Below are 16,058 nucleotides of genomic sequence, written 5' to 3' on the forward strand. Positions count from 1 at the left end.
TTTCCCCTCCTCAACCCCAGTATCCGCTACTACCAACGGTGTTGGAGACAGAAACCGCTCTCTAGCCAGAAATGAGTTGAATACAGAGAATAAGATGCTTTAAAACCGTTGGAGGGCCTGGGCCTCTAGGAAAGACATCCAGAACTCTGAAAAAACTGGCCGGGGGAGCTACGAACTCTGCCACTGGAACTGTTGAAGATGAGTGTATCTGCAGTCCAGGGATCAAGAATCTGATGCTCCCACAACCAGTCTTAAGATATGTGAAGCTGGCGTCTAGATACACGGGTCGTGGAGTCTCTGCCACCACTGCTTCTTAACCCAGAGCTGGAGACAAGATACTGAAATGAGGCTGCAGAAGAATCCCAGGAGTAACTCTGGGACCTTGCTTGCCAGCAGAAAATGGCAAGTAGCAGGAAGATGACCTCCATCTTCCCCAGATACGGATAATTGGTCCAACATTTATTCTTCTCCAGGTCCCTGGAGTAATTTTTCACCTGGAAAATGTATTTTTTCATTTCTCAGTCTCTGCAACATAGAAAAGTATGTGAGAAAGGAAATGATGTTCCAATCAACCGTGTCTCACAAAATAAATTTTATTATGAGACATACAGGCAGAGATGAGAGTAAATATGCCTTAAACACTGCTGTTCAGATATACCAAGTAAGGGACTTCCCTGGTGGCACAGTGGTTAAGAATCTGCCTGCCAATGCAGGGGACACACGTTCGAGCCCTGCTCGGGGAAGATCCCACATGCCGCGGAGCAACTAAGCCCGTGTGCCACAACTACTGAGCCTGCGCTCTAGAGCCCGCGAGCCACAACTACTGAGCCCACGTGCCACAACTACTGAAGCCCCCGTGCCTAGAGCCCGTGCTCCACAGCAAGAGAAGCCACTGCAATGAGAAGCCCACGCACCGCAACCAAGAGTAGCCCCCGCTCACTACGACTAGAGAAAGCCCGCGTGCAGCAACAAAGATCCAGTGCCACCACAAATAAAATTAAATTAAAAAAAGATATACCAAGTAAGGCCAATTGTTTTCTGACATAACATCTACTATTCTAGCACGTCTTCTTTGCCTGTTTTCCGTATCAAAAGTCACTAATTTGATGGAAAAACCTAAGATGTAAAAAAGAACCAGGCTTTCCAGCAAGATATGAATAACTAAAATCACAAATGTTAGCAAAGGGAAAGGGGGAAATTCTTGAAGTTCATTATATGATAGGGACTAGGATACTTGAATATGTTTATTATATTTAATTAGTTCATTATTAACTCTTCTGCTTCTGGTACGTTTTCCAGTTACACAGTTTATCTTTTACCCACATGTGTATTTATTACAGGCATCCAACTGCCGCACAAGTTCAGGCCAATGGAAGAAAAGAGCAGCAGAAATTGAATGAAACCCAAAAGTAAGAAATTAAAGAGGGCTTTGATTTATTCGATGTTGTTGGGTCTGGAACCAGAGATGTGAAAGGACTGAAGGTTCTGAAATTACTTACAATTCCAAAACATTTGAAAAACTATCATTGCTTTGTTGCAATCTTTAAATCTTTCTTTAACAGTAGCCTTCTGAAAGCTTGATATAAAATCTCTTCAGTGCAGACACCTACCCCTGCAGTGTACATGCCTGGCCTGCATTAACAAAACGGTATCTCGTTAAGCATTTTATTCTTGTTTTATGAATGAGTAGGCCAAAGCCCATCGTGTCACAGTGACATCCTATGGCACGGTAGGATTGGAACCTAAGCCTGCTGACCTGACTTTCTAGGTTTAAGCCTAGTCCATAGTGAAAAAGAGAGAACCTAGTAATTAATAGGTAGTTTAAGAGCTAGGAATGAGATTGTGGCCTATTATAATTTATTTGCTTTCTATTTCAGATTGCAATGTGGGCCTTAGGATTTGAACCAAAGAAAGAAGAAATTTAAAAAATGGTAGCTGAAATTGACAAAGAAGGAATCGGCACCATTAGTTTTGAAGATTTTTTGGCCATAATGAATGTAAAAATGGTATAGTAGTGATTTTGTTTTTCAATGAAATACGAGTAGTAGCCTTCTACAATTTTTGGCTGAAGCAATCAGAGGAAGAATTGGAACTAGGTCTTTAAAGATGGGTAGGATTTAGATAGATAGGAATAACAAGATTAAAGATGTTTTCAGGGTAGTAATGAAGACTGTCCAGTGTGGAGAAGAGGTTTTTTGTTAGGAAATAATAAGGATATATGGCTGGATAGAGAGAACGGGGCCAGCATTTTTAAGCCTTGAAATCAGCAAACAATTTATTGAGTGCCTATTTTTGTCAGGCAGTATCCTAGGGAGCATTGAATGAGACAACCTCCCTGTTCTCTTGGAGCTTACATTTTTGAAATGGATCTCAGTTAGTGAGGTTAATACAAGATAGATTCTCTTTATCACCCTGTGGCTCTTCCACTTAAATAAACCCTGAGTTTCAATACCTTGAGGGCAGATGTGAATGCATTGGAATAATTGTTAAAAGTCAGAGCAGTAAATAGAGCTCAGCTACCTGCTGTGTTGCTGTTCTAGACCTCAAAGACCTATACATCCAGACTAATCAAATAAATAAATGAAAGACTAATGACATTTAGTTGTTTCTGTTTTTAAGAGTGAAAAAGATGAAAAAGAAGAAATATTGAAGGCTTTCAAATTATTTGATGATGATAATACAGGAAGTATATCACTAAACAATATCAAGGGGGTTGCTAAGGAACTAGGGGAAAATTTGACAGATGATGAACTTCAGGTAAATTTTACTTATTTGTATAATTATAATTTCACATATAACTTATATACAATTATAATTTATTATAATTTATAGTTATATTCTTTAGTTGTATTAATACATTTAAAATAAAATTTGGTTTTGAGTATGTATTTGAATGTTCATTTATATCATTATTCCTTTTTAATAGATTTCACATATCCTATTTACATTTCACTTTACAGGAAGTGCTTGATGAAGCTGATCATGATGGGGATGGAGAAATAAATGAGGAAGAATTTTTGAGAATGATGCAAAAGACCACTCTTTATTAATACTGTTTTTTGTTCCTTCTGGCAAGTGGTTAACAAGTTTGTATTTAAGTTCCATAATATCTGTATGTATTCATTTTCAGTGTTTAGTTTATGTACACAAACTGGCCTTTTGATATCTAGTCCATGTGAGAAGTTACATGTTTCTACCAATATGTTGTTAAATCTGTAGCATCAAGAAACAAAGGAAATGTAGTGACTTCCTTGAACCATGAATCTGAGAACAGTATTAATTCCAAGTGCTATTTTTAGAGCCCCAGGGTCCAAAGACTTAGATTTTTTTTTTTAATTTAAGGAAATCAGCCCCACATCAAATGAATTTGACAAGCAAGCCATTACTTTCCCTGTTACTTTCCTTTTGTGCAACTCTAAAAATGATGAACATTTGCTTTTTTACCAATTATTCAGATACATAAAGCCTTAAATAAAACTATCTGGCAACTTCATTATTTGCTAATTTTCTTCTTATAAAGAAATTCAAAGCAGCACTTATATCATCCAGATTTCCCCATACGTCTGGCCCTATAAGTTAGCATTTATTCAATACCTATGTCCTAGGACAGGTGCTAGGGGTTTCACATATGTTATCTCAGTTACTATTTAGAAGCAGTAGTATTAGCTCCATCTTACTACATATGAGAAAACTAAAATTCAGAGAATTTAAATTTTAAAATTGCTGATTTGCCCATAGACGATAAAATATGGATCCTAAATCTTATAACCTCACTCTTCATTATGTTGCTTCCCTGTGGATAAAAACTCTCAGGATAATTGTGTGTATTTTCTAACTCATATAATTCTATGACCCTCTTGTAATTTAATTTTATTTGTTTTTTATGAAAAAGCCAAACTATGGGGAGTCTTTTGACCCCCGCTGGGCCGCACAAGAATGGGCCTTGGGCCTGGAACACTTCCTTACCAAGAGATGGAATCCTTACAGCTTACACTGGACTTGTCACCTTGTCTGTAATTATCTTTCCCTATTTCAGACTCAATGTGTACTACTTTGTTCTGCTTAAGTACATGTGTCATATGGCACCTGGCCAACCCCAGTGCCTATCTGTCCCCTTTGGGGAGAAGACAGGGTTCTTCTGTTGTACAAGAAGGGTGTGTGTTGGCCAATTGCCCAGTGTCGGCTTCTGGGAGGGACCTGCTGGCTATAGGAAACTGACACTCACTACTGAAGCTGATCTTTCTCTGTCTTTTCTCTATTCTAGTAAAGCACTGTTCCAGCCAGTACTTAACTGCACTGTGTTTTCCTTAGCAACTCTGATACCAAGATGCAGTGGGCAGAAGTGCTTCAGGCTTCTGCTCCTGATAATAGGTAACAGATGCCACTTGCTGGACAAAACTCTTCCTAAAAATCAAGTACATGGTAATGGTCTTTGGAGCAAGAAAGGCTGGTAGAAAATGTTCCTTTAATTGCCCCACCTAGTTTATTTTTAGCTCAACTGAAATGAAGACTAAAGTTTTTTGTTTTGTCAACACAAGAGAGGTTTTTATTTGATTTAAGCTAGGTTGGCATATGCTAATGAATGTTCTTAAGTGCTTCACAGTATTTTTAATTCCTAATTATGTAGCATTTCCTCTAGACTAAAGAATGATATACCTACTAAACATGCTTCAGATGTGAAAATTATGGCCTTTAGGTTGTTAAAAGATTTATATTTTTAAGTGGGTAATACACTTAAAAATACACATGAACAAGTTTAAAGAGTTCTAAATAAGTCTTCTTACCATTCAGCCCCAGGTCTCCTCAGAGATAATTATCTTTACCAGTTTCTTATGGATCATTGCAGAGGGTGCATATACCTATGCACATGAATAAAGAATAGATTTTTTTCCCACAAATGATAGCATACTACATACATTGTATATATTAATTTTTTCACTTAATATATTTTAGTGATACTTCCAGAGCAATGCAAATAAAATGACTCATTCTAATGGCTATATAATATCCCATTGTAAAGATTATATTTTATTTAAGAGTCTTCTATTGGTGGACATTTTCTTTATTTCTAATCTTTTCCTTAATATCCTTATACATATGTCTCTGTATAGATGTGAGTATATCTGTAGAATTAATTCTTACAAGTGAGATAGTTGGGTCAAAAGCTATATGCATTTTAATTTAAACATTTTTTATTTTGATAGATATTGTCTTCTAAAAATATGTTTGCCAAGTTACATTCTTAATAGTATATGAAAATGCCCATTTTTTGATAAAGTATTACCAACCTTTTTGATTTCTGCCAATGTAACAAGTTGCAAGTCATATCTCATTGTAGGTTTAAATGTTAAATTCTATTATGAGAGGCATTGAGTATCTTTTCGTATTTGGGATCTATTTTTTTCCTTTCTGTGTATTGTCTGTCTGTGTCCTTTGCCTATTTTTCTGGTGGATTTTAAAAAATTTATTGATTTCTAGGAGCTCTTTCTATACAAAGGAAATTAATCTTGTCATATGTGTTACATGTATTTTCCTGTTTGTTGTTTGTCTTTTGATTTTAATTATGGATCAGTTTTTAAATTTTAAAAAGTTTACTTCATGAGATTATTTCTATAGATGTTCAAACTGTTGTAACAGTAAGAGGGCAATAATGTGTCTTTTATCAGTATTTATTCTCACAATAACTGTATTTGTCCTACGAGACTGTAGTCTAATTCTGAGAGTTAAAAAGTGGGGGACGGGCTTCCCTGGTGGCGCAGTGGTTGGGAGTCTGCCTGCCGATGCAGGGGACGCGGGTTCGTGCCCCGGTCCAGGAGGATCCCACATGCCGCGGAGTGGCTGGGCCTGTGAGCCATGGCCGCTAAGCCTGCGCGTCCGGAGCCTGTGCTCCGCAACGGGAGAGGCCACGACAGTGAGGGGCCCATGTACCGCAAAAAAAAAAAAAAAAATTATACAAAAAGTGGGGGACAAGGTGATTATTTATCATGCCATTGAATTTTCCATTTGAAAAATAATCATCTTTACTTTTTAGATGAGATGATCTGGATTTAATCCAATGCTGGAGTAAGGGAGAGTTTTATAAGCATTAGATCTGTTTGAGTTTGCTTTATGTTTGACTGAACCCAACTAAAATGCCTCAAACTCTAAAAATGGCCCCGGGAATATTGCTAGACGAGGAAAATCCAGGACCAGGCCAGAACTCTTGAGCTATTTTGGAACATATTCAGGCTTCTATGACTGCTGTGGCAGAAATTAACTCCTTAAGATGAAGTGAAATTTGTTGGGGTATTTACATCTCAAAATGTTTCCCTATTAAAAATACTTTTTGAGGGCTTCCCTGGTAGCACAGTGGTTAAGAATCCTCCTGCCAATGCAGGGGACATGGGTTCGAGCCCTGGTCTGGGAAGATCCCTCATGCCGCGGAGCAACTAAGCCCGTGCGCCACAACTACTGAGCCTGTGTGCCACAACTACTGAAGCCTGCGCACGTAGAGCCTGCGCTCTGCAACAAGAGAAGCCACCGCAATGAGAAGCCCGCGCACCGCAACGAAGAGTAGCCCCCGCTCACCGCAACTAGAGAAAGCCCGCGCACAGCAACAAAAACCCAATGCAGCCAAAAATAAATAAATAAAATAAATTTATTTAAAAAATACTTTTTGAGATTTATAAATTTTGTAAAAAAAAGAAAAAATTGAAAATTATGACTATTTTATGGTTTCACAGTCAAATAAAGGCAGATAACGTAAGATGATAAGACTTAAAAAGCTTGAATCATTTTAGCCAAAGATCTTAGAATTCACTTACTTTTATCCCAGAACAAATTCAAACTTACCTAGTTTTCTACATTTTCCTTCCTCTCCCGGGAGCAAGATCAAATCCAACAGTATGTGGACAACTTAAGAAGCTCTCATAAAGGCATAAAGGTGGTCGAAATTAGAATAATGCTTACTAAAAGAAAAATCATTTCAGTCACTAATCAACATCAAAGTTTTTAGATTGTCTGCTAGGTAGGGGGGCTGTGAAGGATACAATGAATTAGATGTGGATCTTATTGTCTCTAAGTTGGCTGGTAGTTCATGTGGTAGGCATCTTCTGAAGTGGCTCTCAGTGATCCAGTTTCCTGGTATCCTTGCCTTTGTGTAATCCCTTTGTTGAGTGTGGAGTAGATCCAATGATTGGCTACTAATTAATAGAATGTGGCAAAAATGATGGGCGGTCTCTTACAATATTGGGTCTTAAAAGACGTTTACTTCCCTCTACTGGCACTCTCTTGCCGTTTTGTTTGCTTGCTCTGGTGAAGCAAGCTGCTGTGTTTTGATCTGCCCTATGAAGAGAACCACATGGCAAGGAGCTGAGAGCAGCCTCTGGCCAACAGCACGTGAGGGACCAAAGCTTTCAGTCTGTCAACAAGGAACCAAATCCTGCCAGCAACCATTTGAAGGAGCTTGAAAATGGATCCTTTTCTAGTTCATCTTTGAGGTGGGCTGTAGCCCCTGCTGGCACCTTGATTACAACCAGTGAGAGACCCTGAAGCAGAGGAGGACTCAGTTAAGCCACATCTTGATTCCTGAACTTCAGAAACTAAGATAATAAAGGTTATTTTAAGCTACTAAGTCTTGGGAGTAATTAGTTACACAACAAGGGATAACTAATACAGTCCCCCATCTTGAAACTTGTGTGTTCACTTCTTATCAACTGGGTTGCTAGATATACAAGTAACCAAGTAACAATTACAACTCTCCATACTAAATATAGAGGAGATTAATTAGACTTACCACATGAGAATATAGTTAAACAGCAATACCATTCATTAGGGTGCTACTGTTCTCTGACTACTCACTGTCAGCCACATACCTGAAATTCAGCAAGTTTTCTACCTAATATTTGTAGCTTGGTGTCTTAGTCTGTTTGGGCAGCTATAACAAAATACCACAGAATAAACAATAGAAATTTACCTCTCACAGCTCTGAAGTCTGGAAGTCTGAGATCAGGGTGACAGCATGGTCAAGTAAGGGCTTTCTTGTGGATTGCAGGCTTTTCATTGTATCCTCATTGGAAGGGGCTAGGGAGCTCTGCGGGCTCTCTTTTATAAGAACACCAATCCCATTCATGAGGGCTGTACCCTCATGACCTGATCACTTCCCAAAGGCTCCACCTACTAATACCATCACCTTTGGGGGTTCGGATTTCAACATATGAATTTGGGGGGGGGGAAACATACACATTCATATCATAGCACTTGGATATCATGAGGAATTCAGCCCACCAATGAGAGGACCCCTAAGAACTTTATTATAAAGTTCCATTTTGCAGTTCCTGCAACCTGAAGCTGTCACTCAAATGATCCTTTCCTTAGAGCCATTGGCTGGTATGGATGTCCTAGAGTTCTGACTGATATTTTAGTTGCTAACAAGCAGGTGTTGGCAGTGAAAGTAACTAACTACTGGGCTTCAGGCAGCACTAAAAGCGGGGTGATTTCAAGGTTGGTGCTGATAGAATCTTGGCAACTACAAAAGCAGACCGACAAACACCTTAAAATGGATGAAAATACATATTGGATGGATCACCATCTGGCCTAGGAATCAGCAGCAAGCCAAGGATACAAGAATATGTAGCAAAATCTAAACAATTCTTTAATTATTAAAGAAATTGACCCTGAAAATTAAAATGTTACTTCAAAGAAAACTCTAGGTCCAAATAGCTCGTTGGTGATTTCTGCCATTTAATGAAGAGGATATTTAATTCTTCCAGAAAATAGAAAAAGAGGTAACTCTTCCAAACTTGGTTTGTGAGGTCGGCAAAACTTTGTTACCAGAAGCTACAAGCATGATGCATTTTAGCCAAGTTAGTTTTGTTTCAGAAAAACAAGATTTGTTTAGCATTTGAAATTTGATCAATGTAATTAATATATCACATTTTAGAATAAAAACCAAAAATGATGTAATCATTTCAGTAGGTAAAAATATCTCACACTTGATCAAATGTAACCTCCATTCATTATAAAAATTTGTGGCAAACCAGGAATAGGAGAGAATTTCTGTTAACTGTGTGAAGGTATCTTCAAAACCTACAAACATCATCTTAATTGCAAAACATTCAAATCTTTCTCTCTGAAATGAGGAATAACAACAGAATGTCCTTTATCACTAACTTCTATTCAATACTGTCCTGATGAGCTAGCCAGTAGAGGAAGAAATAAAATTCTTTTTATTTGCAGATGACATGATGCATACACAGAATAGTGAAAAGAACTCATATATTGCTGATGCAAGGCTGTTATGCAAATGCAAATATAAATACAATTGTATTTTTACATACCAGGTACAAATAACTGGAAAATGAAAAAAATTAAGAGACTAATTATAATAGTATTAAAAATATAAAAATCCTATGACTAAATCTGATGAAGCTATACAAATCTTCTACATCAAAAACTATAAAAGAATATCGAGAGAAATTAAAAAAGACCTAAATAAATAGAGGAATATTATTATGATCATGGATTGGAAGACTCAATACTATAAAGATGTCAGTTCTCCCTTTATTGATCCATAGATATAGTGCAACCAAAATCCTAGCCTGTGTGGAACTTGACAAGCTGATTCTAAAGTTTACAGAAATCCAAGGGGCCAGTACACATTTGAAGAACAAGGTGAGAGGACTAGCTTGCCTGAATATCAGGATTTATTACAGACCATAGTAATTAAAATAGTGTGGTGCTGACTAGGAGAGACTAATGGACCTATGGAATAGAGCAGAAAGTCCTGAAACAGATTCATACATATATGGCCCTTGCATTAAAACAAAAGTAACTGTGCAGATCAGTGGGACGTTTTCATTATAACAAATGGTTCTGAGTCAATAGGATATCCATAAGGAATAAAGGAAAACATGACCCCAAACTCACACCATACATTAAAATTAATTCTAAATGATTGTTGATCTATACATGAAGAATAAGAATATAAAGCTTCCAGGAGATAACCTAGGAAAATATCATCATGATCTTGGAATCAGATCCTAATTAAGATACAAAAAGCACTAACTTTAAAGGAAAACACTTATAAATTGGACTATATTATAAATAAGAACCTCTCTTCATAAACAGAGAGTATGAAGACATAAGCTACTAAGTGGAAAAAGATATTTTCAATAAATATACCTGACCAGAAAGAGAAAAACAAATATCGTATATTAATGCATATATGTGGAACTTAGAAAAATGGTACAGATGAACTGGTTTGCAGGGCAGAAATTGAGACACAGATGCAGAGAACAAATGTATGGACACCAAGGGGGGAAAGTGGTGGTGGTGGGGGTGGTGGTGGTGGGATGAACTGGGAGATTGGGATTGACATACATACACTAATATGTATAAAATGGATAACTAATAAGAACCTGCTGTATAAAAAAATAAAATTCAAAAATTCAAAATAAATAAATACATATACCTGACTAAATACTTGTATGTAGAATATATAAATAACTGTTTAAAAATCCGTAAGAAAAAGCCCAGTTTAAAACAATGAGCAAAAGACTTAAGCAGACATGTCATAGAAGAAGATATCCAAGTGATCAAAAACATGTGAAAATTAATCAAAATAAGGAAGGTAGTAGGCTGAGTAATGGCCTCTCAGGAGATATCCTTGTCCTAGGCCCTAGAAAATGTGAATGTTATCTTATATGACAAAAAAAGGACTTTGCAGATATGATTAAGGATTATGAGGTAGATTTCCTGGATTATCTGGTGGGCCCTAAATGTAATCACAGTGTCCATATGAAAGAGAGGCGGAAGGACATTTGACACATAGAAGAAAAGAAGGAAATGTTAGCATAGAGGCAGAGATTGGAGTGATATGGCTAAGGAATGCTGGCAGCCACCAGAAGCTGGAAGACTTAAAAAATGGATTCTCACCTATTGGCAGTGTATCCCTGCTGGCTCCTTAATCTTGGCCCAGTGAAACTGATTTCGAATTTTGGACTCCAGAGCTATGAGAGAATAAATTTCTGTCATTTTAAGCTACGAAGTCTCTGATAATTTGTTCCAATAGCCACATGAAACAAATACAAGGGCAATGCAAATTAATGTCGCCATGAGAGAATTATAAATCCACCAGAATGGCTAAAACTAAAATAACCAATAATTCAAAGTGTTGGTAAGAATGTGAAACAATGAGAATTCTCAACTACTGCTTCTAGGAGTATAAATCACTTCAACTGCTTTGAAAACAGTTGGCATTATTCGAGAAAGAGTAGCATATGTATATGTTATGATCAGCATGTATTCCTAGGAACATATACAACAGAAATGTGTGCATATATGGGCCATGAGACATAAAAACTGTTCATGGCAGCAGTATACATAATAGCCCCAAACTAAAGATACTCTAAATGTCCATCAACAGTAGAATATATAAATAAATAGTTATATATTTATATAGTGGAATGCATATGCTAATGAAAAACCAAATTCACTCACATGCAGCAACACGGATGAATTGCAAGCATAGCATCGACAGAAAGAAGCCAGGAACAAAAGTATACGTTCTGCATAAATGCCATTTCTATAAAGTTCAAAACCCAGGCATATCTAAAAGACAAAATAATGATTACCTTGGGGAAGAGGGAGGAAGTAGTTGTTAGGAGGGGGCTTGCAGGGGATTTCTGAAGTGTTGGTAACTTCATATATCTTGGCTTGTGTAGTAATTACTTAAGTGTTTACATTGTCTTAATCCGTTGAGCTGTTTATTTGGCTTGTGCATTTGTGTGAGTGTTGTACTTCAATAAAAAAAAGTTGAAAAAAATTCATGTCATATTGTTAGGCATCATAATTTTGTGTCATTTACATCAGTAATGTGGAGAGAGTCCTGGGGTGAAGGAAGTTATCAGCCAACACACTGATAGACTAGAGAGGGATGCCAAGCATTCAGTTACAGGAGGATCTAGTGAACCTTCATCTCCTATGTACTCCTATTAATCGTTGGAGCCAATACTGGAAAGAAACTATGTTTGTAATGAATATGAAAATCTTTTCAACTAAATATATCTCTGTTGCATATTAGTTATGTCCCTTTTTTTCAATACTAACATTGTTTATTTATACCCTATTTTTTTCCTGAATCGATCTTGCTAGAGGTTTCTCAGTTTTATTAGAATTTTCAAAGAACAAACTTTTGAATTTGTTTATCCTATTGTGTCTTTGTTTTCTATTTCATTAATTTTAGTTTTATTGTGCTACCTCACACCAGTCAGAATGGCCACCATTAAAAACTCTACAAGTAACAAATGCTGGAGAGGGTGTGGAGAAAAGGGAACCCTCCTACACTGTTGGTGGGGATGTAAGTTGGTACAGCCACCATTGAAAACATTATGGAGGTTCCTCAGAAGATGAAAAATAGAATTACTATATGATCAGGCAATCCCACTTCTGGGCATATATCGAGACAAAACTCTAGTCCAAAAAAATACACGCACCCCTATGTTCATAGCAGCACTATTCACAACAGTCAAGACATGGAAACAACCTAAACATCCACTGACAGATGAATAGATAAAGAAGATATGGTACATATACACAATGGAATACTACTCGGACATAAAAAAGAATGAAATAATGCCATTTGCAGCAACATAGATGCAACTAGAGATTATCATACTAAGTGAAGTAAGTCAGAAAAAGAAAGACAAATACCATATGATATCACTTATATGTGGAATCTAAAATATGACACAAATGGGGCTTCCCTGGTGGCACAGTGGTTGAGAGTCCGCCTGCCAATGCAGGGGGCACCGGTTCGTGCCCCGGTCTGGGAGGATCCCATGTGCCGTGGAGCAGCTGCGCCCGTGAGCCTTGGCCGCTGGGTCTGCGCGTCCAGAGCCTGTGCTCTGTGGTGGGAGAGACCACAGCAGTGAGAAGCCCACGTACCGCAAAAAAGAAAAAAAAATAAAATAAAATATGACACAAATGAACCTATCTATGAAACAGAAACAGATTCACAGATGTAGAGAACAGACTTGTGGTTGCCAAGGGGGAGAAGGTTGGGAGAGGGATGGGTTGGGAGGTTGGGGTTAGCAGATGTAAGCTTTTATATATGGAATGGATATACAACAAGGTCCTACTGTATAGCATAGAGAACTATATTCAGTATCCTATGATAAACTGTAATAGAAAAGAATATTTTAAAATGTATATATATATGTATAACTGAATCACTTTGCTGTACAGCAGAAATAAACACAACATTGTTAATCAACTATAATTCAATTTAAAAAAAAGAATGAGAATTGTGATTCTTCCAGTATAACAAAACAAAAAGCAACAAAAAGAACAAAAATTATGTCTACAAATTCTTTGACATTTCTCCCATCAACAGGAAGATTCTTCACTTCCCTTCCTTTGAATATGGGTTGTACCTAGTGACTTGCTTCTAACCAATAGAATGTAATGGAAGTGACACAAGACTTCTGAAGATAGATTAGAAAAGGTGATATAGCTTCTGCCTTGCTCTCTTTCTAAGCATCCAACCCAGCCACCATGCTATGTTAGGCAGCCACATGGCACAACCACATGTAGGTGTTCTGGGCATAGCCCCATGGAGGTTCCAGCCAATAGCTAGCATCAACTAACCAGGCAGGCAAGTTAGGGAGCCTTCAGATACTTCCAGCATCCAGACTTTGAGCCATCCTAGCTGATTCCGAGTAAAGACAAGATGTCCCCACTGAAGACAAGATGTCCCCACTGAACTCTGCCTAAACTGCAGATTTGTAAGCAAAATAAATACTGTAATTTTGCTGAACCAGTAAATTTTGGGGTGGTTTATTAAGTAATAATAGAATACAACTTGCATCCTAGACTTATTACACTTTTCCTTTAATTAGTACTTTTACCAATTCCCCCAAATAGAATTTTACATTATAATGATAATCAAAAGAAGTTTAATTCCATTTATCTCTCTCTTTTATTGGCTATTGTCATATATTTTACTTTTATATATATTCAAATCCCTACAAGATATTATAATTATTTGTCTTTTATAAACCAGTCTGTATTCATTTAGATTACCCACATAACATTTCTGGTGCTCTTCATTCCTTTATGCAAGCCAGTGGTTCCATCTAGGATCATTTTCTTCAGCCTTTATAACTCTTTAGTATTTGTTGTGGTAAAGAGCTACTGGTGATAAGCTCAGCTTTTGCTTGTCTGAAAAGGCTTTAATTTTTGCCTTCTTTTTTTTTAATAATATTTTTACTGTGTACAGAATTCTACGTGAGAAGGTAGAAAGGTTTTTTTGTTCTTTTAGCATTTTAATGCCATTCCATTATGTTCTGATTTCCATCATTTTTGTTGAAAAGTAAGCTTACAGCTTTATTGTTGCTTCTTTGAAGGTAATGTGTGGTTTTTTTCCCCTCTGAGTGCTTCAAGATTTTTCTGTTTTTCTTGGTTATTAGCAGCTTAACTCTGATGTAGCCAGGTGTGGTTTTCTTTATACTTTTATTCTACATGAGGTTCACAGAGTGTCTGGATTCTGTGGTTTAATGTCTTTTATCAACTTTGAAACATTTTTAGCTAGTATTTCTTCAAATGTTTTTTCTGAACTATCATTTCCTCTCCATTTCTAGGACTCTAATTACATGCATGTTAGACTGTATCACTATTCTTCATATATCTCTTACATTCTTTTTTGTATTTTCTATCCCTTTTTCTCTCTCTGCTTCAAACTAAGTGTAGTTTACTTACTTGTTTTCCAGTTTACTAGAAGGTCTCTGTTCTACCATATCTAATAGATTCCAGGTCTCTGTTGAAATTCTCCATATTTTCCTCTGTTTTATTGAACACACTTATTATTTTTATTTTAAAGTCCCTGTCTGATTGCTTCAATATCTTAATTATCCCTAGGTCTATTTTTATGGTTATTTTAAATTATGGCTTTTAGTTATTTGGTTTTTTTTTTTTTTAGCCAGGTATTATGGATGAAAAATTGGAGAGGCTATAAATGCTATCATATTCCTTCACAGAAGACTAAGTTTTCTTCCAGTAGGTATGTAAAATACAGAAGGATAATTTTAATTCTTTTGAGAGATGGTTTTAGTTATTATCAAGGTTTTTATATTTTAGGTTTGTCCTTACTCACAGGATACAGTACTTCCATGTTTTGACTGAAAGCCCTGGGTATTTATCGACACCCTCTGCCTTCATCTTGCCTGGGCTTGAACTCAAATTTCAATCTTTGCAACATTGCACAGCTATTTAATTAAACTTTTGCTCAGCTCTTTTGTTCTCTCAGATGCTATTTTCTGCTGAGGTTTTTGGGGTCTCACCCTGGGCATGTGTAACTAAGGAGTTAGCCAATGAGGGGGTAAACTTGGGGGATTTGGAGAATTTTCTCATTTCACTCCACCTTGATTGAATCCCTGTTATCTATAATTTTTCCTCTCAAGTCCTAGACACTTAGGCAGCCCCAGATTCCAACCTACTTCCCCTGAGCCCAATTAAGATTCCTACCTTTCTGCTTGGGGCCTATTTCCCCTATTTTGTGAATTAGAAAATGCCCTCAGGGGAAAGTCATGGTGAGTGCAGACCTGCACTCCAGTACTTCTCTTCTCTCAAGGATTGTAGTCTTTCCTTTCCAATCGTACCCAAACTGGGTGCTTTTCAGTTCCTTCACGCAGTTGTTTCACATATTAGCTTTTACAGTTGTTTTCAGCAGGAAGATTAGTTCATCATATCCTGAACCAGAAATGTCAACATTATTTTTAGGAGAATAAATCTGAAACTGAGTCGCCCTAAAACCGAGTTCCCCTGCTGAGTTGATGACTAACCTTTCTATCCAAAACTTTATTCCTTTTCTTGTCCCATACCTGTTCCCCTCAGGATTGAGGAGTATCAGAGGAAAGGGGGGATTGAAACCGAGCAGGACCCTAAGGGGCCCTCCCAGGTACAAAAGCCCTTCTGCCCATTTCTTGTTTGTAGAAAAAGGCTTTAGTCTCCTGGGCCACTGCTGAGTTCCAAAGAGCGGACCTAAACAGTTACTAATTAGGGATATACATAACAATATTATA

General features: G+C 37.2%; 1 pseudogene across 1 annotated transcript; it reads left to right on the top strand.

Moving 5' to 3' along the window:
- Window positions 1–598: 598 nt before the first annotated feature.
- LOC309961551 (centrin-4-like) lies at window positions 599–3,336 on the top strand (annotated as a pseudogene). The gene is made up of 5 exons (XR_014327221.1): window positions 599–661; window positions 1,341–1,482; window positions 1,878–2,006; window positions 2,620–2,757; window positions 2,961–3,336. The product of XR_014327221.1 is annotated as a centrin-4-like (transcript).
- The last annotated feature ends 12,722 nt before the right edge of the window (window positions 3,337–16,058 follow it).

Source organism: Leucopleurus acutus (assembly GCF_964270905.1).
Source record: "Leucopleurus acutus genome assembly, chromosome: 4".
Classification (NCBI taxonomy): domain Eukaryota; kingdom Metazoa; phylum Chordata; class Mammalia; order Artiodactyla; family Delphinidae; genus Leucopleurus; species Leucopleurus acutus.